Below are 25,095 nucleotides of genomic sequence, written 5' to 3'. Positions count from 1 at the left end.
TTTTGGTGTTTATTCGTCCTTCTTGCCTTTACCCTCTTGCAGGCGGGGCTGGTCGCGTCTCTGCTGGCCACCCCGACCTGTGCTGCCTCCTCCACCACCGGTTGATGAGGCCGATGAGTCCTGAAAAGAATGAGGAGAGTGTTGTTCAGAAACCTGAAAACAATCAGGGGATTTTATCGTCGCGCGATCGCGCAAGTCATAAACACGTTCTGTAGGTGTAGGCACTGGAGATGCAGGACGTGACCCCTGTTTTTGTTGCTGTTGTTTACCCTGTTTTTTGTTCTTCGGCCAATGTTGCTTTTTAGCCTTGGGCTGTTCGTCTGTTTCTGACTTTTGCCCTTGGGGTGGCTTTTTCTCCTTAGTAGAGAAAGGCTTGACACCCAAACTATTATGGCCCACGATCTTATAAGCCGCCGTAATACTTCTCGGTAACTGTAGCGGTTTATTGGCATCGATAAGAGTCTGCAAAGCATTAGACACTTGAAAGCTTACAGCATCTCCCTTGACATTCACAAGTACGAGATCAGAAACTATGTCAAAAGTGCTGCATAGCCTCATTCCCAATTCAACCGCTGCCTCAGGTCCGTGCTCATCTTGAACACGTTTAATGACCGAGGGAAGGACGGTCATTGACGGAGTGCCGAAGCATCTCGTATACGCCGCAAAAATCTTACCCCAGGACTCACAGTCACCAGCCTCCGGTATCAAGTCTTTAGGCAAACTAATTGTTAGAGTCCTGGGCTTTTCAACAGGAGTTGTGTTAGGGAATACTGCTTCCAGCTGGTCAAACTTCTCGGCAAGCTAGAAAGGCATATCATCCTTACCTTGGGGACGCTTGCCCATCACTGCGTTGACCATCACAGGACTAAGCTTCCTTCCCTCGGTTCTGCTGGAAGCGCCACAACACCCGGGGCCCCGCCCAGGAGATTGCGGTTAATGTACTGTACTAACGACCTAATAACATTAATGGCGACTGTATGTAGCCACCTTAAATCCAAAACGGGAACCGCTCCTGCTTGAGGATGCGGTGTAAATCCAGCCAAAACAGGCCAAGTAGCGCCTGGAATGGGAAAAGGACCTAACCTGGTTATTGTTAAAGAGTGGGGTAGGGCGCCATTAAACCAAATTCGGTGCTGCCAAGCATTAATTGGAGCTTCCTGTGCCCTAAACGGAACATATTCTTGCGGCACGGCAGTGTGAGTATAAGTGTCGAACACACCAGTATTTGCGTTCACAGCAGGTAAGGTCACCCACGAGTAAAAAATCTCAGCAGGGTAAGCTTCTTCCACACTCACTACCATGATAACTTCCATGCCCTCTAATCCGACGTTATAAGCCTGCAAATGATTGCGAACCGCAATACGACTATGCTGTGGTATGTCAACGTCAGCCATAACCACACAGTAAGAAGTGGTACAATGAAGAACCTATGTAGCACAACTGGGTAGCAATTAAAAAGGAAACCGTTTGAAAAGATTCAAGCTTGAAAAGACCTATATAATTATAGGTAGGTTTGTCCAACACCACTGTTATCCAGAATCAATACCAAAGGGGTTAAGGGCTGAATGAAGTACTACTCAAGCGTTATGTAATGAGACCACCAACGATTGGGCACCATGTCGCAGGGATTCTGCTCCTACACAGAACTGTACATAGAGACTTGGAACGTCAGTGAATTAGGGTGTGCCAAACCTCACATTAGTATCCAAAATCCCCTACCAGACTAGCAATCAGTGTCTCATTGGTTCTTCCATACCCACAATAATTAGACAACCCAGAACATGAACTTAGAATACATCAGGTAACGTGGAACACACAAACACTCTTTTGTTATACTATCATACCAGTCCAAAACGAGGAGTAAATGAAGACACTTGCAAGTTTGAAATATTTATTTCTAGTGCCGTGTTCTCAAGCGCAGTATCTTAGCTAATATAAGCAAACATATGATAAGCAACAAGGTTATCAGCATAGTTACTATTCCCTAGAATACAAAGGGAGAAAGCATGTTAAAATGCTAAAGGGAAGAAGGCTAAATTACCCCTCAGTCTTACCCTCCTTTGCTAGTATATTATATTATATCTGTAGAAGGTCTCTTTGGGTTTACAAGGACGGCCCCATACCTCTGGTCCTAGTAGAAAGGTATCACATTTTTTTTGTACACCAGCTCTCTGCATGCAAATGTAATTTAAGTGTGTGCGCATGCTTTGCGCAGTGCATTATTAAACGCGCCAAAATTAGAGGTGGCCACAGCTGCATATGTGTTATGTCTAGGACGTGCGCTGATCAGACCGAACAACAGCCACTGTGTTGAAATAACCTTGAAGGCCTCGGCACTCACTGTTCAGACATAGCTTAGCAAGCAAAGCTGATACAATAAGAAAACATATTATTCTCGTGTGAAGCAAAATATTCTGCTATACTCTAAACATTTATAATATTGTGTGCAGTGTGCAAAAGCAGCAGAAAGGAAAAATGGCATTTAAACTTCTAATAAGCTCATGCTAACTTAACACAGTGTAAAGGCAAGGCCCATCTCCATGACAGGGTACCACAGATTCCGTCCATCCCCTGCATATCACATGAGCCTAGTGCAGAGTCCATCTACCATGCACAGACATTGGCACACTTGTGGCTTAGTGCAAGTGTGTCAGCATTATTTGAATTTGAACAGTGATCTGAAACAAAATCCTTACTTTATGACTTTCTGTATTCATAAAAGGCTTTTAGGAGTAGTAAAGTTAGGAATCCTAACTTTACTACTCCTAAATGCCTTTTGTGAAAGTGGTAAAGTTAGGATTTTGTCTCAGATTACTTTTGTGAATTGGGCCCACAGTTCTGCTGCACACAGTAGGGGAAATATAGCATTGCTCCCTGTAGTGCCAGTGTCATAGCCACTTCTCCCAGCTGCTACTTTTGGCATTGGCTCATAGTGATGCCATCTTTGAAATGGTGGTACAGCATCTGACTATATACTAAATGCAGTAAACTACACATCCCTAGACCCATTGCCCTATCCACTCATAGTGATCACAGCATGATAGGGTTCCTTATTGATAAGGCATTGTTAGGCTACAGGAAGGGGCTGACAGAGGACTTGCACTTTGGGATAAGTCCTTATTGCCAACACCACTTTACTGAAGCAGTCATTGTGGTTACAATAGCGGCTGGTAGACATATGCCCTAACGATTCTTCATTTATGTGAATATGGCGTGCCTCATCTTGGAATGTGACTAAGCATGGGCGAATTTTGCGAATTCGCGATCTGCGGATTTGCGAATTCGCGATCCGCAAAATTCGCGAATTTGTGCGAATTTTCGGATATTTGTTTTTTTGCGTGTTCGTGGGGTTTTTTGCGTGTTCGCTGGGTTTTTTGCGTGTTCGCGGGGCTTTTTGCGTCTTCGCGAGCCGCTTGCATAGCGAAGTTACCCATGCAGTCGTTTATGGGAGAGGGAGGGAGAGATAGATAGATAGATAGATAGATAGATAGATAGATAGATAGATAGATAGATAGATAGATAGATAGATAGAAACAGAGAGAAAGAGAGGGAAAGAGAGAGGGAGAGAGAGAACGAGAGAAAGAAAGAGAGGCCGGATCTCTGAAGGGCCAGATTCCTGAGCTGCCCCTACAGAACATACAGCTTTTTATTTTTAGCAAAATGCATATGAAAATTGTGCTGTAAAGGTCTCTTTTAGTTTAACCCCTCCTGACAACTCAAAATGGGTGTATTTGCCATCCTCTTCCTTCTTCCTGTTTTTTATATCTGTAAGTGCTTCCTGATGAGGTTTAATTCCTTGGACAGGTGCCTCGTTGCCTACTTGTAACTATTCTCTGACCCTGCTTCAAGGGTCAGAGCAGGGTCAGAGAATAGTTGCAAGTAGGCAACGAGGCGCCAGGAAGCAATTAGCAGCAGGTGTCCAAGTTGAAGTTAATTTGTTTGTAACCCTTTTGTAAAAGGTTACAAAGAAATTAGGTTCAACTTTTGCACCTGCTGCTGTAACCCTTGCTTGGCTGAAAATTCGCCCCGGCTGATTCGCGGATTTTACCGCGATTTCGCGAGATTCGCGGATCACGAAATCGCGGAAAATCCGCAAATTCGCCCGCAAAACGGATTTTACGCCCACCCTTAAATGTGACATGTAATGAGCTCCATCACATCAAGCTTTGTCCACCCCATAGAGAGTGAGTAGATTTGGAAATTGAGACTTTGTAGCAATGGTAAAGGGAGACGCTACTTGTGGTATGCGACTGACTTGGACATATTTGCAGACATTGTCATTCCAGATTTATCGGGCCGGACTGAGGACCCCTTGGATATGCTGGCATAATTACTTTTGGAACTGTCAAAGATTTGGATATCATAGAGGACAGTGGTATCATCTTTGAAGTGAATTAACCTTTTGGAGAACAATCTATTTGGGAAAGAAAGATTTGGAGAAGAGATTTGTACACGGTGGCAGGAATATAACACAGGAAGTTCGCTGATGCATAGGTTGAGGATATTGTGAATTTATACAGATTGAAGCCCTGATGATGTCCCAGAGGGGAATGAAATGCGCTGGCTGTGTAAAGCATTCATTGTTTTCAAGTTGGATGATATTGATGACATGACTTTATGCAAAATAAAGAACAGAATATGAAGCAGACGTCATAAGGATCTTCTTTGTTTGGACTCCAATATTTGATTGCAGAATCTATGTATATATTTGACGCTCCTTCTCGAGTATCGTAAAAGATTTGTGTAAAACTGTAGTTTTGTCGGTGGGACATGAGATGTAGAGCATCCCCATCAAGGAATATTAAGAGGAAAATAATTTAAGCGATAGACTCTCCAGTGCACACAGGGTTTGACCCCCATCATTTTTGCTTTGTTCTATTATATTTGCACCCATGCCTATTTCCATCATGTACGTAGGGCTAAGTTTGAATCTTGCTAGAATGTTGTACTTGAGCAATGAGGGCACGGTTAGTTTACATATGCCCGGTCATCTCACTGCCTATCTGGGACACAGTTAAACATGGATATTTCTCATATGTCCCTTGGTGTACGTTTTGATGGATTCACTGGCCCAACATGTTTACAGACTTCTATACTTGAATGGTCATAGACAACACACACCTGTGTAACTTAAATATTTTTTTTCAGGGGTGACATGTCCAGAGGAAGAGGTTGATTTCAGTCAGCAGGCTGATTGCAGTGTCATTGCAAACACCACAAATAAAGGCAGCCCATACTGTGGTCCAAGGTGAGTGTGGAAGAGTGAATCAGGGGACAGTTGAAGCTGATGTTCCGGGGCATGATGCTAAGCACTGATCCAAGGCAAAACAGTCCATTTGTCACAGATTAGATGCTACCGCTTTCTTCTTCGCAATAATGCAGATTCATCCACATCTTCGCCCTCTGATGTGTCATGTGCCTCACATGTGCATGATGGTAGATTAGCTGCCACACTGTGAGGAACTGACACATCAAGGGGTGGAGATGTGGATATAGAAGCAGCAGCATTCACATGTGTCAAACCTTGATGCAGCAATATAGTGATGATCAGCTGCAGGGCATGGAAGATTCCAGCTACGTCTCGTTGGTGTCCAACCGTGGCAGCCATTTGTTCTTCCTGCATCCGCTCCATATTCTCCATTATCATTCGCATGCGGGCCAACTCCTGGCTGACATTGCTGGAGCGACACTGACTGGGCAGTTGTTCTTGTCTCTGAGTCATGCCTCCAGCGATGTCAGCCATGGAAGGTCGGGGAGCATGGAGCAGACTGTTGGTGTCTGTGATGTTCTGCAGGTGTTTCTGAATGGCACTCAGACAATCACGTATAGCGTAGAGTTTGGCCGCAGGCAGTCAAATCCCACCCGCACCTGATCAGCCTACTGGACCTCTACCGCACAGCATTAAAATGCCAGAAGTGGGTCCTCCAGGTGCTTGGAGACAGCTGAGGTGTTAGGTGTTTGCTGGTGGGTGGTTTGTGCAGGGGGTGGAGTTTCCACGACATAGCTGGATGGCCCTGCTTCTGGAGATGGTCTGCTAAATGAGTCTATCAGCTGTTGGAGGGTAGCCTGGTAGACAGTGGCGAATTCCTCATCCTTATCAGTAAAGAGTGGGACAGGCTGCTGTACATGAGATGTTTCTCCCTCTACAATGTAAAGGGGAGATGCAGTTAAATGTGTGTTTTAAGTATGATCATGCATTGGATGAGTTAACCAGCAGACTGCATGACAATGTCCATTCTGACTGTTTAGGAGGAGATGCCCATTAGATTCCGGATAGTGATTATTTGTACAAAATCATGGATGTGATGTTATACTTGTTCATTATCATCTCACAGTTTACAGCTATGCCAAATGTGAATGGCAAATTACTATACACAAGCAGCACCAGTTGTGTCTTCTATTCAGTCGTGAAAGTGATGCAGTTTGTACCACATTGTAGTCAATGTTGATTAGCTCAGATGTATGTGCCTGTGCACTGCATTGTGGGAGAGTTACCCCTACAGCTTTAGGTTTACTGCCCCGTATCCCTTTCAGCCAGTGAGCCTTTCACTTATGTGCATTACAATGATGAGATGTTGCAAGCTGGAGTAAATATGGGCCTTGGTCAGAGTTGGGACACTTGTGCATTGTTTGGCAGCAGATCAGGCATTGTATGTACACGAGGAAGTGTCAGAGTGTGACCTGCTCCTTTAAGGATGAAATCCACACTCAGCCACTTTATTGACCGGGGCATGCACCTTGTTAAAATGTTTAGGGTGCAGGCATGCAATTCATTATACACTGTCGCTTGCCTTGTCAGTGTCGCTCACAGACAGTCAGCTTTTCTGGGTAGTGTACAAATACATGGGTTTGGTGCGAGAATGGTATGTGTGAGGAGGGACCCCTTTAGGCAGATTGGCAATGATGGGCTGTAGTGTAGTTCCTATATCCCTGATAGGCTCTGTGCCTTGGAATAATATACACCATAGTTTTTATATAGGACTGAGGTCAGTATGTCTCTATTGAGTACATTAAACTTAATTACTTGTGCGTGCCAGTTAACTCGGAGGTCACTAGAAACTTCTTGAATGAACAAGAAGGGATTCGTTTCGGACAACTGCATAAACATGACAACTTTGTTTCCCTTAGAATTGGAACAATCTCAGAATCGTGGAAACAATAGATAACAGAAATACACAGAAATAGATAGACGGGCATTTCAATAAAAAGGGTTTATTGAACAGTCTTATTTCTCGTGCAAGAGATATGAGTTGCTTCAATGGTAAGACAGAATGTGAAGTATAATTCGTACAGCGTCAGCAGTAAGATTAGATAATACTGCAATAGCAGGGTTTGTAGCTGTGGCATATATTCATAAAAATACATACATAAATAACACAGGCTAAAATACTCATCTGGTGCTTTTAAAATAATCCTACCCCAGTGTACCTAACCTAAGTAGTACGAGGGAAGAAGTAGGTGCTGTTTAGCTATAGTCTAATTTAGCTATGGTTACCAAGATTTGCCAAAAGTCCCTCTAGGTTCTAGTCTGCTCCATACCTTTAAATGAGTGAGGTTGGAATCTCTTTCCGGGTCTCGATCTCTAACACCCCGCAAGGGGAGTCAGAAACAGTTGAACTGGATTCTCAGCGAGGAGGATGACAGTTTCTGGTCAGTGCGTCAGGCGGGGACTTGACTTCCTTCCAATCTTGCCGTGGCGAACCGCGTCGTGCAAGTAGGCAGCTGAGCCGTACCGTACCATGGTTTGCCATGGCAAGTGAAGGTATATTTATACCTTGAAGGAGTTTAGGAATGCCAGTATTGACGTAGGAGTCGAGCATAAGAACGTCATGAATGAACCCCTAAGGGGAATAGATGTTCACGCATACCAAACGAGTTCCTGGAGAAATCAAAATTCAAGCAAGGGGAAGTTCTAAAGACTTAAGAGTCTGGTTTTCCAAGAACTTATTGTGACGTAGATGAACGGATGTAGGTGGCCATGCCTGTATTTGGTTAGCTTGTGCAATGCCTAAATAAGGGCTGGATTTCTATGCCTAAATAAGGGCAATGTGAATTGTACCTATATATGGGCATGAATCGGGAAATCTATGTACGGTATCTAAATCGACACACATCCCCCACTCCACTGTCGTATGATTGAAGTTACTTAATTCTAAACATGCTAAACATATCTAAAAAATAGCTACATATTGATGCCTAAGAACATGTCTAAAAATACATTGTAAAATCCATAAAAAGTGTTGCCATACATAAAAATGCATTGGTGCTGTACATATTTAAAGCAATGTTTCATTCTAAGCATATGTGGGCGTTTGAATGCTACATGAATGATTTATAAACATATATACATGATAAAATGTATTGTAAATTACAGAATCATTTTGTTGTGGACAAGGTTATATATTGTCTCTGGAAGTATTCAAAGAATTCTTGTTCTCTATGAATAGTTCTACTATATAATATAATTTAATTTGCGGGTTTGTAGAGCGCTTGAATAAACTCCCAAGGGAGTATCTCCGCGCTATCTGACTGCTAAACTTGCAGGAGATCGAATTCCCTGGGTCCAATCTAGTTCTTAAACTGTGTGGTTAGACCTGGAACAAGAACGTCTTCAGCTTTTTTCTGAAGGCCAGATGATTTTCAAGCTGCCTAAGCTGGAGAGGGAGACCATTCCATATCCTCGGACCCCTCACAGACAGAGCCTTACCCCCTTGCCTTACCTGCTTGATCCTAGGAATCGTGAGAAGCATTTGGTCACTGGACCGTAGAGCACGAGAAGGAACATACGGCACAAACTTGTTTGCCAGATAGGACGGACCCAAACCATGAAGTCCTTTGTGGACCGTACAACAGATCTTAAAAACAACTCTCTGACGGATGGAAAGCCAATGAAGCCTGGCAAGTAGAGGTTTTGAAGGTGTTCTCGGAGGGGCATTTAGAACCAACCTGGCTGCGGTGTTCTGCACAACCTGTAACCTATCCAGATCCTCCTCATTAGCTGACAGCAAGAGACCATTACGATACTATAAGCAGATTACTTGTGCCAAAAAATGAAAAATAAACATTTGGAAAAAAAAATTCATCATGGAAAAAGGTTCCAAAGTTTTTCCCTTGTTTTTAAAAAATGAAGGTCAAATTCAAAGTCTCTCAGAACACTGTGTGCCAAAATCAAAAGTCAGTGTTAGGGCTTGGAGAAAACATGAAATCTTCTGTCTGTAGACAAAAATGTGTCTACCATTGTAGGTGAAAGTTGAATTACCTTGTTTAGAAGACTAACCGCACATAGATGAGAAGCATCGCCTTCAGCATTGGTCGCATCAGCAATGTTCGTATTAGATGCTACCTGCGTGCCTGTTGTTTCCTCTCGTACCTCCGCAGTAGCAATTTGTGCCTGTTAGATCTCAAAGAATGCCGTCATCGGGATTGGTAGCCGCTGAGGACAACACAGAGCATGGGCCGTTACTGGGTCCAGCAGAGTATTGATATCCGTAGGCAAGACTGATGGGAGTATTAGACAAATGTCTAGCACGGATTCTTCACTGCAAAGCAGGCAGCGTAAAACAGGTAAGATGAAATCCTGCCAGAATGTCTGAATGACAGAAACCGTGTGGTATTTAATTTGGACGATGCGCTCACAACACTTCATCTTCATCTCTCTATGGTGCTTGGAGTGACGTTAGTGATTTGGCTTGCCATATCGTAGCAGTAGGAGCAAAAATAGGATCCCTGCAACTAGTCCAAAAAGTAGTGGCAGACCACCAAACACAGAGTGCACGAAGTTGGAAAGTATTCCGAGGACTGCTTTAAAAGGTGCTACCAGTCCTGAATACACGGTCTTAAATACATGTACAATACCTCTCGTATCAGACATGTTTAAGATAAGTTCTAACATTTCTGAGAAATGTATAGGGCAGTTTGTATTTAAAAGGGCATATATCTTGGCAGAAGTCCTTGAGACTTTTAGATCAGAGGTTTCTTTGGCCGAGGTCAGTGGCAGAGTTTGTTGTAAAAGAATGGCTTTCATTCTGCTTAAAGTATCAATGCGTATGGAAGAGATGTTCAGTGAAGGCCATAAAGGTGACTCCCTCACTGTCTTGGTTTGCGGAAACAATATTTGCATACAGCAAGTGACCCTGGATGAAACAGTTACTAGATATGGGATACCTGGCAACATGCCACAGCAGCTGTGATCATTCAACATGAGGTAACTTCAATTTGAAAGTAGTCCAAAAATTGGATTAATCACTGCAGCTGGTGAGCCTTGCAGATGATAGGATAAGTTTGTAGTGGAACCAATGCAGGACCCGTGTAAATTAATACCCTGACAAAGGAGAGAAACGCTTTGTGCATTTTCACAGTTAGAACCGCTAAGAAACACTTCATGCCCCCACTCTAACATCTGTGTGTGTTTGGTAAATCCAGGATGTTTTGATGTATTCTTTACCCAACCTTTCATATTTGCCTGCTGTATATGTTTTCGGCAATACTGAAAATGGAAAATTGTAACAGGCAGAGTAATTTTACCATGTATAGACACAATGCTGTCCAATGAATATATCTTGGACGACAAAGTCGTTAACCTATTGTCTACTACAGAGAAAGATTTCTCAAAATTAATACGATCAATTTCTCATATTCGTTCTGCAGTCTCTGTTTGGGTAATTGTCCATATTTCGTTATAAGCAGCATAGATACCGGCATGTATGAAATGTTTTTGTCGTGACTTTCTTGGTCCTAGCAAGAATTCCCTAAGGTCTGCACCATCTTTAAGTAAAGATAAGTGTTGTTTTACATCCTCAAGTGTAGATTTCTGTAGCAAATCAAGGCATAGTTTCCCTACACTGTATGTTGTTACTACCCCAGGATGCTGTCTTTGAACATATCTTGGCTCTGGCCTATTGATAGTGAAACCCTGTGTTTTGTTCAGGAATTGATCTTGACAGTTGTTTGTGTCTGTGGGCCAATGCAACCAATTTTTCCATTCTGGATCTGATCTGTTGTGCTGCAAAATATTATATATTCGACCTCCCCCTGTGTAGTGCTATTACTTGCAGATATAGGTATGGTCGGTGTAGTCATGTATTTGATCTTGGCTAACCCAAGGAAAAACGTTTGTTGGACAGTGTCATTCAAAAACATAATTTGCTCAGGGATGATACAGGCTCTAAACTAAGCTTCTACCCCCTGCACTTGCCAATCTTTTGTACCCCAGACAGTTTTTGTCTCAGTAATTGTCTTTCCAAAAGTCGAAACCGTGTCTAGACAGTTGGGCAATAAAGGCTGCAGAATAAATCTGTTTTGTATTGGTTAACATATTTTTCGGTCCTGTATTGTTCACATTCTTAAAATAAAACGATTCTGGATTTGATAAGTTGAACTCTGAAAAATATGGAAATTTAATTGCAAAAGTTTTTGAGCTACCCTTTGGAGGTGTATGACAATGTTCCCATTGGTTAACATTTATACATTTCTAGGCATTGCAGATTTGTGCAAGAAATGATGACTATAATGCTTATAACAATACATTTGTTCATAGTCTGATGAACCCTCTAAATATTCATGATTTGTGAATACTGCAGGTATTTTTAGATCAGACATCATGTTATTAGCAGTCTCGAAGTCCCAATCATCAGAAAAGGTACTAGAGGTAATAAAGTTAATTAATGAAATCTTGAATAAATGTGGAATCTTTAAAATCTCCAACGGGCCAAAAATATCATATTTAGTTCTGTCCCAAACTATACCATCTGGTATAGGAACGGATATGATGTTCACTGCAGACAAGTCTCTTTGTTCATGATGGGATGATTTGAGTGGCTGGAGAAGTAAGTTCACTTTTTTTACTTGCTGTGTCCATTTGAATACATCTTCCATTTATCAGCATACCCACAGTTATTACCAGAGCTAATCAAAGTAGAAGAAGAATACTCCCAAAACAACCCATTGTTCGATCCATGGTGAAACCAGATAATTCTTTTTCAGGAGATGAAAAAATTCTGTTGCTTGTTCTTTGAAAGTTCCTTGCGCTGGCGTCATTTCAGGTTTGCTGGGATCCTCAGAAAACGTATCAAAATTAATGAAATAGCCAGAGGCAGTTCTGTCAATGGTTGGAATTGCATCCGGATTCATTGAAATCGCTGGAACCACTTGATCACTTGTTACTTCATTGTAGACAGGTGTATCAGGGCGAACTGTTATTTGGGTATCAATAGGGACGAGTTCCAAAGCTTTGTTGCATAGTCCTTCTTTTCTCACTGTAGAATCTTCAAAGGCGGTGAGTCTCTCAGTTTGAACCTCTTGGATTGTAGCTATGTGAGTGCATCAGCTACATTGTCGGAGTCCACTTGGCCTACTGCTTAGTATCGGCCACATAGTGTGCTTTGATGAGGTCGATGGACACAAATCTTTTCTCTTTTTTACCAGCAGGGCGCAGCAATAGTACTGTTCTTGATCTGTGGACTGCTAGGACAGGTACTGGTTGTCTGTAAGAAGGCCCAAATTCCTTCTTGTCTGCAATCTTTTCTCTGACTAGATAACCATGCTTTGGGATCCAGACAGGCCTTGCTGGGACGGTTGGTTTTTCCCCAGTGGTGGTTGGCTTCAGAAACATGTTGCTTTGTTTCGATCTTAGTTCATTTAAGTCCTGTGAAACAGCCAAAAGATCTTTGATATGAAATTCCTTATTGTCCACCATTGTTCCATGACAATCAAGTTCCGGAACCAACATTCTTGTCCCAAATAGGACCTCATATAGAGTGACACCCCCTAGAGAAATTCTAGCCCAAACTGGCCATGGCTTCTTTGCAAGCCCGAGAGCTAAACACAGGGGCCTGGTCAGAGTGTAGTGTGCCTATTGCACATGTGCCAATAAAGACTCACAAATCTTTTATAACAGTTTGAGCATCAGCCGAGGGCTGAGACCACATCAAAGGGACCTTGATTTATTGTTTGTGGGACTGCATTCGTCGTTAAGGATGCCTGCATGTAGATAGTCTAATGCTGTCTAACAACAGTGTATGGCTATGTTGTAGTCAGGTGTCTATTGGTGTTCTGTGCTGCGATCTCTATTGCAGTCTATGCAGTTATCTATGAACATGTAAATCAGTGTATTCATCCCTGGCCACCAGTACATCTCTTTTAATATTTGTATTGTTTTAGGGATTCCCTGATGTGTCAGACCCCCTCCCAGATGTGCTTTGTAAATCAAAGCTGCTCTTCATTACATGTCTGTATCACCCTATCCCCCATTCCATGGATTCCAGCAACCGGAATGTTGTTTGCATCAATTATATATGAGTATTTGAGTGGAAACTTTTTAGGTAACGCTGCACCACTGCCTTTGCTTGAAGCATTGACAGCCAGTATTATTTTACTGTCTAGTGATTGCAGCTACGGAAGCCGTTTGCACAGCCCTCTTCGAGTCTTCATCAGCCAATGAATTCCCTTCAACGTGAACGCCATCACGTTGATGACTCAGCGTGTGTATCACATGAGTGTTTTGTAGTCCATTTCGCAACTGAACTACTTGTTCCCAAAGAGTTTTGTGCTTGATTGTGCCACCTTTTGCATCTTTGAAACCATTTTGTAGCCAATTCTGTAAATATTTATTGTAAGATTGAACACAGTAAAAGGAATCGCACACTATGAGTGTGGGGAATTTGCGATCCGTATAGTGCCATTATGAATGCTTGTAGTTCAGCTCGCTGAGCTGTACAATCTCCTAGAGACTGTGCTTTTGTCACCATATGTCTAAATTTGCCATTGTGCTTATAACCTTTAACGATCCAGCATGCCGCTCTATAAGGCTGCTTAGCCCCCGTAGGGGATTGTGCAGATCCGTCAGTATAAATTATACAATCATACTGGTCTAGAGGTAGAATTTCAGTAGGCAGGAGACATTCGTGTTCGTATTGCAGGAATGCTTGTGTTTTCAAATAAGAATCAAAACCTATTCAACATCAGTTGCAGCAAGAGAATTAACCCATTGTATCTATCTTAGATGTAAAGCTTTTGCATTCGGAATGCTAGCTTTTGTAACTGCCTCTAAGGCTGGTACAGGAGTTACGACCATAATGCTTTTCCCCTGTGCTAGGGCTCTTTTGCTACAGCGGTTTGAACTGCTGTCAGAATTTTTTCTGTTGATGTAAATTTCATTTCTGCTTGCGTGTACAAATGTGATTTGTATGCAATTCAAATTTCAAATCTTTATTTCGATCAATTTGATCATAAAACATATACAACAGTTAATCATCATTAAAAAAGATTTTGTTAAAATAAGTTAAAACAAGGGTAACAGTGTATCAGAAACGAGAGATTTTCAGTGGTCCCCTGCCATCTTTACATATCGGGTTCTGGTATACCACATTGCAGTTAAAAATTTGGCCAGGGCAAATACCGTTGACGGGGATAAGTCTGTTTTTAGAACTCTAAATGCAGGAAGGAAAGTTCTGAATCCCAAGTTTCTCAATAGTGGGAGCAACCAATATCGTCTGCTTTTGAGATAGGCTGGACAGAAGAAGATGAAATGAACTTCACTCTCTTTAGTGTAAGCACAAGCAGGGCATAGCTTGGTTTGTATGCAATTGGTATTTTTTCACCTTCATTAAAAGTTATGTTCGTGAATCTGCATTGACCCCAAATGATTTGGATCACTAAGTTGCGTACGTTTATGCGTGTTTGTAAATGTTTTGTTGCTAACATGTCTGTTTGTAGTGAACGCAAAATTTCTGTGTGTTCTTTAGTCCAATTTATTGTTTTAAAATCAGGTTTGAGTAATTCGTAGAGCGGTTTAACTCTTTCTGCATAGTTTAGATTGTATGTTTTTCCAAAATTCAGGAAACCTAGAATCGACTATAAGTTTAGCAGCGTTTTTGGAGGCTGGAGCAGTGCACACTTTTCTAAAAAGTTGACTGCCAGGCTTTTGCCATCTCTTGATAGTTCATATCCTAGAAAAAGGACGTTGAGATGGGCAATTCTTGATTTTTGTTAAATTGAATTTATAACCCTCAGAGGCGAAGCCCAGTAAAATGGTGTTCACCCTGTTCACGTGCCTATTTAGGTCATCGTCTGTCAGATTGATATTATCGACATATGACAATGCCTCTTCATCAAACGTTTGTAGTAACTCTGTTACCCTTGCTGAGAATAACCACAGACTATTCTTGAATCCTTGAGGGAGACAACAAAATTGACTCTGGGTCCCCATTATTGAGAAGCGGTCACATATCTACTTTTAGGTGCAACGTTTTGACAAAAGAAACCGTTAGAAATATCTAATGTGGTTTTATATTTTTTATGCACAATAATATTCATTAATGCTGTACTGTGTGCATTTTGCACTGCAAATGTTTTACAACAAGAGTTTAGGTGTCTGTAATCCAAAACTATACAATATGTATTGTAAGGTTTGGAAACAGGAAACAAAGGATTGTTCATTGATGAGGTGCATGTTTTGATCACCCCTTGGTATTCAAGTTGATCTAAGATCTCCTTGACCTGTTTTTTTGCTTCTTGCCTAATTGGATACTGCCTTTGTACAGTAGGTTGATTTTTTAACTGGATTTTGTTGTGCGGTGAGTCCTCATCCTATCCTACATGATTTTTGTATAATGCTGGGGCTTAGGCAACTGCCCATTTCCTGAGCATAAGTATATTTTAAATATACTGGAACATGGGTGGAGAAGGCTGGCATAATGTTGTCTTCGCCATGTGGGCACTCTCTGACAAATTCTGGTACCCAGTCCTGTTCTGCTAGAGGTATATCATAACCCTTTGAAAGTTGCTCCCAAAAGAGTGCTTTTGATATGTCTCCCTCCATCCAGAGAGTTATTTCATATAACCTTTGTGGAGAACTAACTCTGATGTCTGCAGTCTCAACTTGAATGTCTTCATTCAGGTCCACTGTCTCCAGAAGTCCCTTCAGGTTCTGGCGAGCTATTGATACTTCTGCTGCACTGTCCAACATTGTCTGAGCTCATTCTCGGTTCTTGAGCTGTGTTCTCAAAATCCTCGGCATGTCTGATCTTTGGACCTGCTACTTTCTTTTTGGAGAATTGAGGTTTTGTTTAGTTTTTCCGAAGGTGTTGATCGTCTTTGGACTTCACGCGTTCTTCTTTTTGATCTGACCGTCCTCTTCTTTCGGATGTCTGTGACAATATCTGAAAGGTAAAAGACGAACGTGTATCAGTATCTTGATACCTGTCAGGTTTTCTCCAATTATCCCTATTCCTGAGGTTATACCTCCTTTCAGAGGGCTCCTTTTGAGGAGACCTACCTCGGGATTGAGAATCTTTCTCTATTGAATGTTGTTTGTTATTTTCCCACTTATTTTTAGAAGAGTTAGGATTGTGTTTTGTAAAGGCCTTTTCAGGACTTTTTGACAGTTGTGGTTTAACTGGTTTCCCACCCAAACTGTCTCTGCCTAATTCTTCATACTACTTTTCAATCATTCTTGCTAGATCTTGTGGTTGTTCTGTTACATCAAATTCCCTTAATTTCTGACAGATTGCCACTGATGCTGCTTCTCCCTTAATATTAGATAATATTGTTGAGACCTGGTTGAAAATTTTTAATAACTTCATACCTAAATTCAGAGCAGGCTCTGCCCCGTATTAGTTTTGAATCTGTTTCAGGATGTCAGGTATAACCACCATAGATGGAACACCATGTGTTTTAGTGTAGATAGCAGCAAAGACTGTGCCCCAAGTGGTGCAGTCTTCTAGAGGTGGTGTTATCCCATTGGCAAACAGATTGTTGGAATTCTATTTTTCTCATAAGGGCTGGTATAGGGAAATACTGCTTCGTTTTGAGTAATTTTTTGAGCTATCCAAAATGGAACTTGTTCACGGTTTGTTGTGGAATACCTAATGGTGGTTGGACTGTGAGAGTCCGCATGACATATTAGACTAATTGTCTGCAGATCTTGATTAACTCTTGAGTTGAGCAAGTAATTTTATGTCTGTCATGTCCTCGATTTCCGGATGAGGTGTGTAACCTGCTAAAACCAGCCATGTTGCTCCTGGTCTACCTAGTGGACCGAGCCTGGTAATGTGATTTAAATATGATTTAAATGTTTTAGGGCGCCTTTAAACCAAAGATCATGCTCATGGTATGTGAGTTGAATATCAATATCCTCGAAAGGAATATATTCCTCAGGTGGTTCATCTTCTTTGTAGTAGTGAAACACTCTTGTTATTGGATTTGATTCTGAGAATCGTATCCATGAGTAGAAAACCTCTGTTTGGTGATATTCATGTGCCTCCATGACAAAAACTGCTATATCACCTCTTGGTGTTAAGCCATGTTTTATAAGTTTTAGAGTGATGGCTCTCCTTAAATTTGGAGGAATGATTATAGCTTTCTCATCGGTTTCATTAAAACCTGTATTGTCAAAAAGTACTGCGACACTATCGGGTACAGCTTCAGTGTTAACCTTGTGATTAGATATTCTTTAATGAAAGTTGCTGTGCAAATTTCAAGGGAACAAAGATAAGGTGCACAATATTTTGGAACACTGTATCCTTCAAAGTTGAACAAACCAAACAGCTAATACATCGTCCTACTCAGCTATGGCGGATATTATCCCTACCCACTCCAGCTGTCCTATGGAGTTTTATGAGTAGAGGGTCTCTGAGAAAAGCATGACTGAGTTACTTCAGTATCTAGCGTTGAATTAGTGCCTTACCAAACCGTTGGGCGCCATGTAGTGTAGTTCCTATATCCCTGATAGGCTCTGCGCATTGGAATAATATACACTATAGTTTTGACATAGGACTGAGGTCAGTATGTCTCCATCGAGTACATTAAACTTAATTACTTGTGTGTGCCAGCTAACTCGGAGGTCACTAGAAACTTCTCGAATGAACAAGAAGGGATTAGTTTCTGACAACTGCATAAACATGACAACTTTGTTTCCCTTAGAATCGGAATCGTGGAAACAATATATAACAGTTACAAATAGTTAATCATACATGCTTCGTTTCTACAGAGTTACACAGAAAAAGCTAGGCGGGCGTTTCAATAAAAAGGGTTTCTAGAACAATCTTATTTCTCGTGCAAGAGATATGAGTTCCTACAATCGTAAGACAGAATGCAACGTATAATACTTACAGCGTCAGCAGTAATATTAGATAATACTGCATTAGCATGGTCTGTAGCTATTACATATATTCATAAAAATACATACATAAATAACACAGGCTAAAATACTCATCTGGTGCTTCTAAAATAATCCTACTCCAGTGTACCTAACCTAAGTGTAGTATGAGGGAAGAAGTAGGTGCTGTTTAGCTATAGTCTAGTTTAGCTACAGTTGCCAAGATTTGCCAAAAGTCCCTCTAGGTTCTAGTCCGCTCCATACCTTAGAATGAGTGAGGTTGGAATCTCTTTCCGGGTCTCGATCTTCAACACCCTGCAGGGGAGTTAGAAACACTGGAGCTGGATTCTCTGAGAGGAGGATGACAGCATCCGGTCAGTGTGTCAGTCGGGGACTTGCCTTCCTTCCGAACTTGCCGCGGTTAACCGCATCGTGCAAGTAGGCAGCTGAACCGTTCCGTACCGTGGTTTGCCATAGCAAGTAAAGGTATATGTGTACCTTAAAGGCGTTTAGGAATGCCAGTATTGATGGAAAAGTCGGGCATAAAAACGTCATGAATGAACGTCTAAGGAATAGATGTTCATGCATAATAAATGAGTTGTTCGAGAAATCAATATCCAAGCATGGGGAAGTCCTACAGGCTTAAGAATCTGGTTTTACAAGAACTCATTGTGACGTAGCTGAATGGATGTAGGTGGCCATGCCTGTATTTGGTGAGCATGAGCAATGCCTAAATAAGGGCTGGATTTCTATGCCTAAATAAGGGCAATGTGAATTGTACCTATAAAAGGGCATGAATCGGGAAATCTATATACGTATCTAAATTGACACACAGCAGGGCTAATTGCTGTTTCTATGTACATCCGGGTAGCTTTGACTCTTGTGATTTCTCTTGTGTGCATGTCGTCAGTTATGTTTTCACATACATGGCTTGCTTACTGCGCTCCTGTTGGCTTCCCCGTTGTGAGTAAGGTGCAGCTTGAGTTTCTATTGTTGTTGCAGGCTGAACAGACAGTGACAACACCCATTACTCTCAACATTGGCCCCACGTGTGGTGTGTAATTGGGTTTAGATTTGATGGATGTGGATTTCCAAAGGAGTATTAGTGGTGCTCAGGCCCTATCACCCCCCCTATCAGATGTAAATGGCAAGCTGATGTGTGTTTGTGTGTTTGCCACGCAAATGGTCACATAGTTGATACATGCTGTCCTGGTTCAGATTATTGAATGCCAGGGTTTGCATGTGTAGGATAACAGACATGACTGCATATTTGTTCACTGACACAGTAGACTTACCAAACTTACAGGTGAACATGCATATCATGGTGTAATGGGCAACTCACACCAGAACTGATGTGGAATGCTGTTTTCGGTATGGCACATGTGTACACTTGAGAGTGGAGGAGTGCATTTTGACCTAAGGGGTTATGGTGACATTTAGCTACTTGTCATTATTTAGTGCTACTTTGCTATGCTTGATTATTGTCATACTTAGATTGTCATACTTCTTTACAGGGACATTGTAGTTCTGTGAGTATGGCACACATACAAGTCATGTCGTACATATTTGGGTGAAACATTTATGATTGACATAGTCCATGCACTGTAGTGTTGTAGGCATATCCCCCCTGCTCATAGTATGGCACCACATTTGGACTCAAGTCTGCTGAATGTGTGCATTGCGGGATATGCACCTTTTAGCCAGATGGCTACATGATCACTTTGTCTAGACATGCAGTAGGATGTCAAAATGGCCTCCTTACCTCAACCCCACATATATACAATTCGTCTGCACGAGGCCGCATCTCTCTGATGCCAAAATGAGGATGCACTGTGAATATGACAGATCATGTGCATAAATAGGCATGGCACCACCACCAATGTCAGCACACATGCACCATTGTGCCCGTGTGTCTAAGTTGTGTGCAAGATTGTGTATTTGCAGTAAGGTGTCCCTTGATGCACACGCACATTCTTGCACCCAGCTCAGACACACAGGCACATGCACATGCGTGGTGTTGAGGTAAGGGGTCCATTTTGACCCCCTGCCACATCTCCAGTCAATGTGTCCCTTTGCTATTTGATGTTGCCCTTATTTTGTGGTCTGTATTGAATCTTGTACTATATTGGGGGTACTTTTCTATGTAAATTCCCAAGTCTGTGAGCCCACCCATATGTGTCTTTCAATGTATTGGTTGAGTAGGGTGATATGTGTCTATGCCACCAGGGACAAGGGTATCCGGGATATGATCCACAGTCATTGTGGTTGTACACTGAGAGATATTTAATTGGGCATGAGTGCCATTGGGCCCATCCACACCCGTCCCCACAGTCCCTGGTTGTTACTCACCTTGTTGCTGATGTGCCTGGTCCTGTTCAGCAGTATCCTGTTGTGGAACTCAAACGACTGTCTCCTCGCTGATGACAGCAGACACCTGTTCCTCTAACGCACCCAGCTCCTCCTGTGGCGCTGGACTCCCACCTCCAGTCAGCATTGCTGCTTTGAGATTGGCTGCAAGTTTCGCCTTGGTGTTGCTCATGGCATCATGCCAGGGCTTCTTGCAGTCATCCACTGTCCTCCTCACCTCTCCAGTAGCATTCACCTTTGCTGCGATGGACTGCCATATTGCATTTTTTGTTCCCAAAGACACTGTGGAGCTGACAAAAAGCTATTGTTGTTTTTCTGTCACCTCCACAATCAGGTCCTGGCTTTCCTGCTGACTGAACCGGGTCTTCCTCTCTCTCTTCTCCTTGCCCTTCCCCTGGGTCTCTGCCTGGTCCTCCTGGGTGTTTGGGAGGTTGCTGTTTGCTTCCGTACTGGGTCCAACTTCCTCCATGGTTCTTCTATTTTTTTTGGAGGGGGGTTGTGTTTGGGCAACAAAGCGGGTATTTTATAGTGGTTTTTCTGGCCAAACGTGAAACAAAGTGGCCTCAAGTTAATTAGCATGCAGTTAGCGTCAGGAATTCTATTGCTGTGCCGCTCTTTTCCTAATATGGGAAAGTTCACTTGGTAAGAGAATCTATCGCCATTTAGCGATGTGTTATGAATACGCAGCTAACACAGCAATACTTTTCCGCAGTACATGGCGGTAAAAAACCTACCTCTACCTAGCGTTAGTGATAGTTATCGCCAATTCTGGTACATATGCCCCAATGTTTTTATATTTTATATTGTAGTTTAGTCTATTTCAACTACTCTTACTACTTGATCCTTTAGCATAATCTCTAACACTTTACATCAGCAATAGGGACGAGACATTATCGTAGTGATACAGTGGCACTCGAAACAAGACGTTTGAAATATTGATACGGATAGATAATTTACCAGCTGAATAGAGAATTGCAAGTGTAGATTGAATATTACATTGTGTGAGCTCTTCCCCCGACGCATTTCATCTTCTCAAAGGAGGTAAAGTTTCCGGGTGAAGAATGGCCTGCGTATGAGGAATAACTTCCAGAAATTGATGCAGAAAACACAATTCTAGCATCATATTCCCCATTTTTCTGGGGCAATCTACTACTGCCAAAACAAAAAGAGGAGCATAGAGGTACTGATAGAATCACCCTCCTACCAGGACTTGCATAATCAAAAAGATTCTATCAAGAAAAGTGAAAAAAAGTGATGATTTTTATTTTAATTTTTAGCTTTTTTGAAATGGTACTAGGCTCTCTCTTAGAAGTGGAAAGATGAGAGCACAATGTGCTTGTTAAAATACCCCTCACACACTAAAAAACCGTTAGTGTCATGCTTCATCATAGGGGTTTTCCCGCCCCTATAACGGGACGGGGCGTGCTACGACCAGACGAACTACGCGGGAGCACTTAAGTTGTGACAGTGGCTATGTGTGGGTGCACGGGTATCAGTAAAAGTGTAGGGACCTAACACAAGTGAGTGTGAAAAAAAGTAGAAAAAGTTAAAAATTCCCTGGCTTAGTAGAAAAAAATTATTTTATTTGCTTCTCTAGCTGGGAACATTAAGAAGGGGTTGTGAGGTAGAGCATTAGCTAGCTACCTAGTCAACATGTTTCGTAAGCAGTCCCCTACTGCTTACTCATCAGGACCAAATAATGATCCCTACTTATTTTTACTCAGTTCTATGAGAATATGCCTACTGTCCTACAAACAATTCAGCAAAAATCAGCTGGCTGTTTGTGCTTCGGGGCATGAGTTGGCCCAAGTGAAGCAAAAAATGATACAATGAGTACCAAAAAAATGGACCTGGTGTGGTCTCTGTAAAGGAAGAGAGAAAGAAAGAAACCAACATACATGCGTGAATTAGCATACCAATCTGAATGATAATGCAGACAGATAATTTATGTACCATAATGATGGAGAAACCGCCTTGTATCTTTAAAAGCGATTATGTTCCTGTATGTAATCTGAACAGGTCAGAACATTATATCTATAGAGACTAGCTGACTCTCGCTAGAATCATCTCGCTAGGATATATAGTGACCTCAGACTTTGGGTTCCACTATTATCTCATCATACACACCAACAATCATGACTCCATGCATTTCCAACAACCAGCAATTAAAAGGGGGAAGGGAGAACCCTCATTCGCATCTTTTACATGAAAAGGAAAGAATGAAAACGTAGAACGTTTCATTCGACTTAAACCTTGTCAATAAAATCAATACATACTCTTCTCAGTAATTTTCAGAGCCCCATGAGCTTGCAGGCGAGGGGTATTCCGCGCGGTTTACTGTAAAAAACAAAACCGCACCTCGTGTTATTTTCTAAACACTTACGAGATTCTTAGTTGTTTGTTTGCATCCGTGACCCATTTTTTAAGACTCGAGGTCAGAGTCTCTTACTCACATGTCCGGCAGAGAGGGAATTCATTATTCCTACCCCCGTGCTACTCCGAGGATTGCCGGGCTCAAGTGTCCATTGTTGTTTAAAAGTCCTGCATTTCCGCATTGTCATTCGTATGGGTGCGGCCTACCGTGCAGGAACTAGAGCGCTGACTGCTCAAGATGGCTGCCGCCTATTGGCACGATTGGAGGGCAAAAGCGGAAGTCTTTCCACACTGTCTATTGCTTACGATCAGGGGTTGCCAATGTCAGAAATGCGATCATTCTTGCATCTAAAAATTTGGTTTGCGAGACAAATGATCATTATAATTCAATATACATTAAATATTACGGGGCAAAAAACGAAGTTCTTCAATCAGTTGTAGATGGTATTTGTCTGGTGTCTAGATGATCAAAAAGGTCCATTAACAAGGGCATACGCCTTCAGATGCATTAAAAGGGGTTGGTATTTATCAGATATGCAGACAATGAAAAGAGAAGGGGTGGGGGGCCCATTATAACTGGCCCCATGGTATGTCGTCATTCAGCCCAGTTTTATGTGACTGAATGCGAAACACCCATCTTTGCTCTTTTTCCAACAGAAATCTTTCATTGCTGACCAATTCTATTACAGTCCATGTAATTTCTTCTGGGTAATGGTTTTTTTCTAGGAAATGGTTCGTAAACTTTGTGCTTGATTTCCTGCATTTTATAGTGCTCTTATGTTCACCTATCCTGATTTTTACTGCCCTGCTGGTCATTCCCACATATTCAAGTTTGCAGGGACAGGTGATCAGGTATACGACATTGACACTATTGCAATTGCTGAAACTCCTCTGTTCCCAGACGGTACCATTGTTAAAGGTTAGTTTCTTGCTCCTCTTAGTTAGACCACAGACTTTGCACCCTCCGCATGGATAGTGTCCTTGAACAAAATTCGGATCCCTTTGTACACTGTTGTTTAATTTGGGTCTTGTGTGGACCAAGACATCTCTCAGACTTTGAGCTTTTTTATGTGCAAACATAGGTTTAGGTATTTGCAGTCCACCACTGTTCAGGATTTTCCAATTTTTATTGATAATTTTGGTCACTAAGTTGGAGCTGGTGTTGTACGTAGTCACACAAATGGGTCGTTTCTCTTCCTCCTTTGGTATTTTGGCTTCCAGAAGGCTTTCCCGGCAGTTGTTTTTAGCTCGTGTATAAGCCTGGTTAATGATACGATCAGGGTACATTCGTGCCTTTAATTTCCTTTTGAGATCCTCTGATTGTATTTTGAAATTTTCAATCTCTGTGCAGTTCCTGCGTAAACGCAGGAACTGACCGTATGGGAGGTTATCCCGAAGATGTTTTGGATGGAAACTATTGTACATTAAAAGACAGTTCTTTGAGGTGTTTTTGAAATGAGTCGTGGTCATCAATCTCCCGTCTTTGGGGAATATATTTAGATCAAGGAAAACCAAGTTACTTCTGGAGGTTATGCTGGTGAATCTTAAGAAGTCATCTTGTAGATTAAGCCATGTCAGAAATTGTTCGGAGCCTTTTTCATCTCCATCCCAGGTGATAAGGATATCATCGATGTAGGGTTTCCACAATTTGATGTTGGATCTGAAGGGGTTGTTGGAATTCTATATTTTGGTCACCTCTAGATTGTGTACGTATAGTCCAGCTTTACTAGGAGCAAATGTACTTCCCATGCTGGTAACATGTTTTTGTAAATATAGGGTGCCACTGTGTTCAAAGAAATTCTCCTTCAATGCAAGAGAGCAACAGTTCATTACCACATTACGTGGTGTCTGGTATTCCCAGAAGTCTTCAAAAAGGACATCTTCAATGATCTGTAAGGTTGCTTGATGTGGTAGACTGGTGTAAAGGCTCTCCACATCACAGCTAATTAATAGCTGGGTGTTGGGATCAAAACTGACCTCTTCTAACAGATTCAAAACATCTTTTGTGTCTCTCAGATACGTAGATGTCTTTTGGACCATAGGTCTGAGAAAAGCGTCTGCAAATCTAGAGACCGGCTCTAGGATAGACCCAATGCCGGAGACTATGGGTCGTCCCGGAGGGTTCTGCATGCTTTTGTGGATCTTGGGTAAAGTGTATAGATAAGGGATTCTAGGATCCTTTTGACAGAGAAAATCTCCTTCCTTTTTGGTAATCCAGTCATGTGCTAACGCCTCCTCTACCATTGTGCCAATCTTTGTTT

Source organism: Lissotriton vulgaris, chromosome 1_1 (assembly GCF_964263255.1).
Source record: "Lissotriton vulgaris chromosome 1_1, aLisVul1.2, whole genome shotgun sequence".
NCBI lineage: Eukaryota > Metazoa > Chordata > Amphibia > Caudata > Salamandridae > Lissotriton > Lissotriton vulgaris.
The sequence above is the reverse complement of the archived record's forward strand: the minus strand, read 5'-3'. Positions refer to the sequence as shown.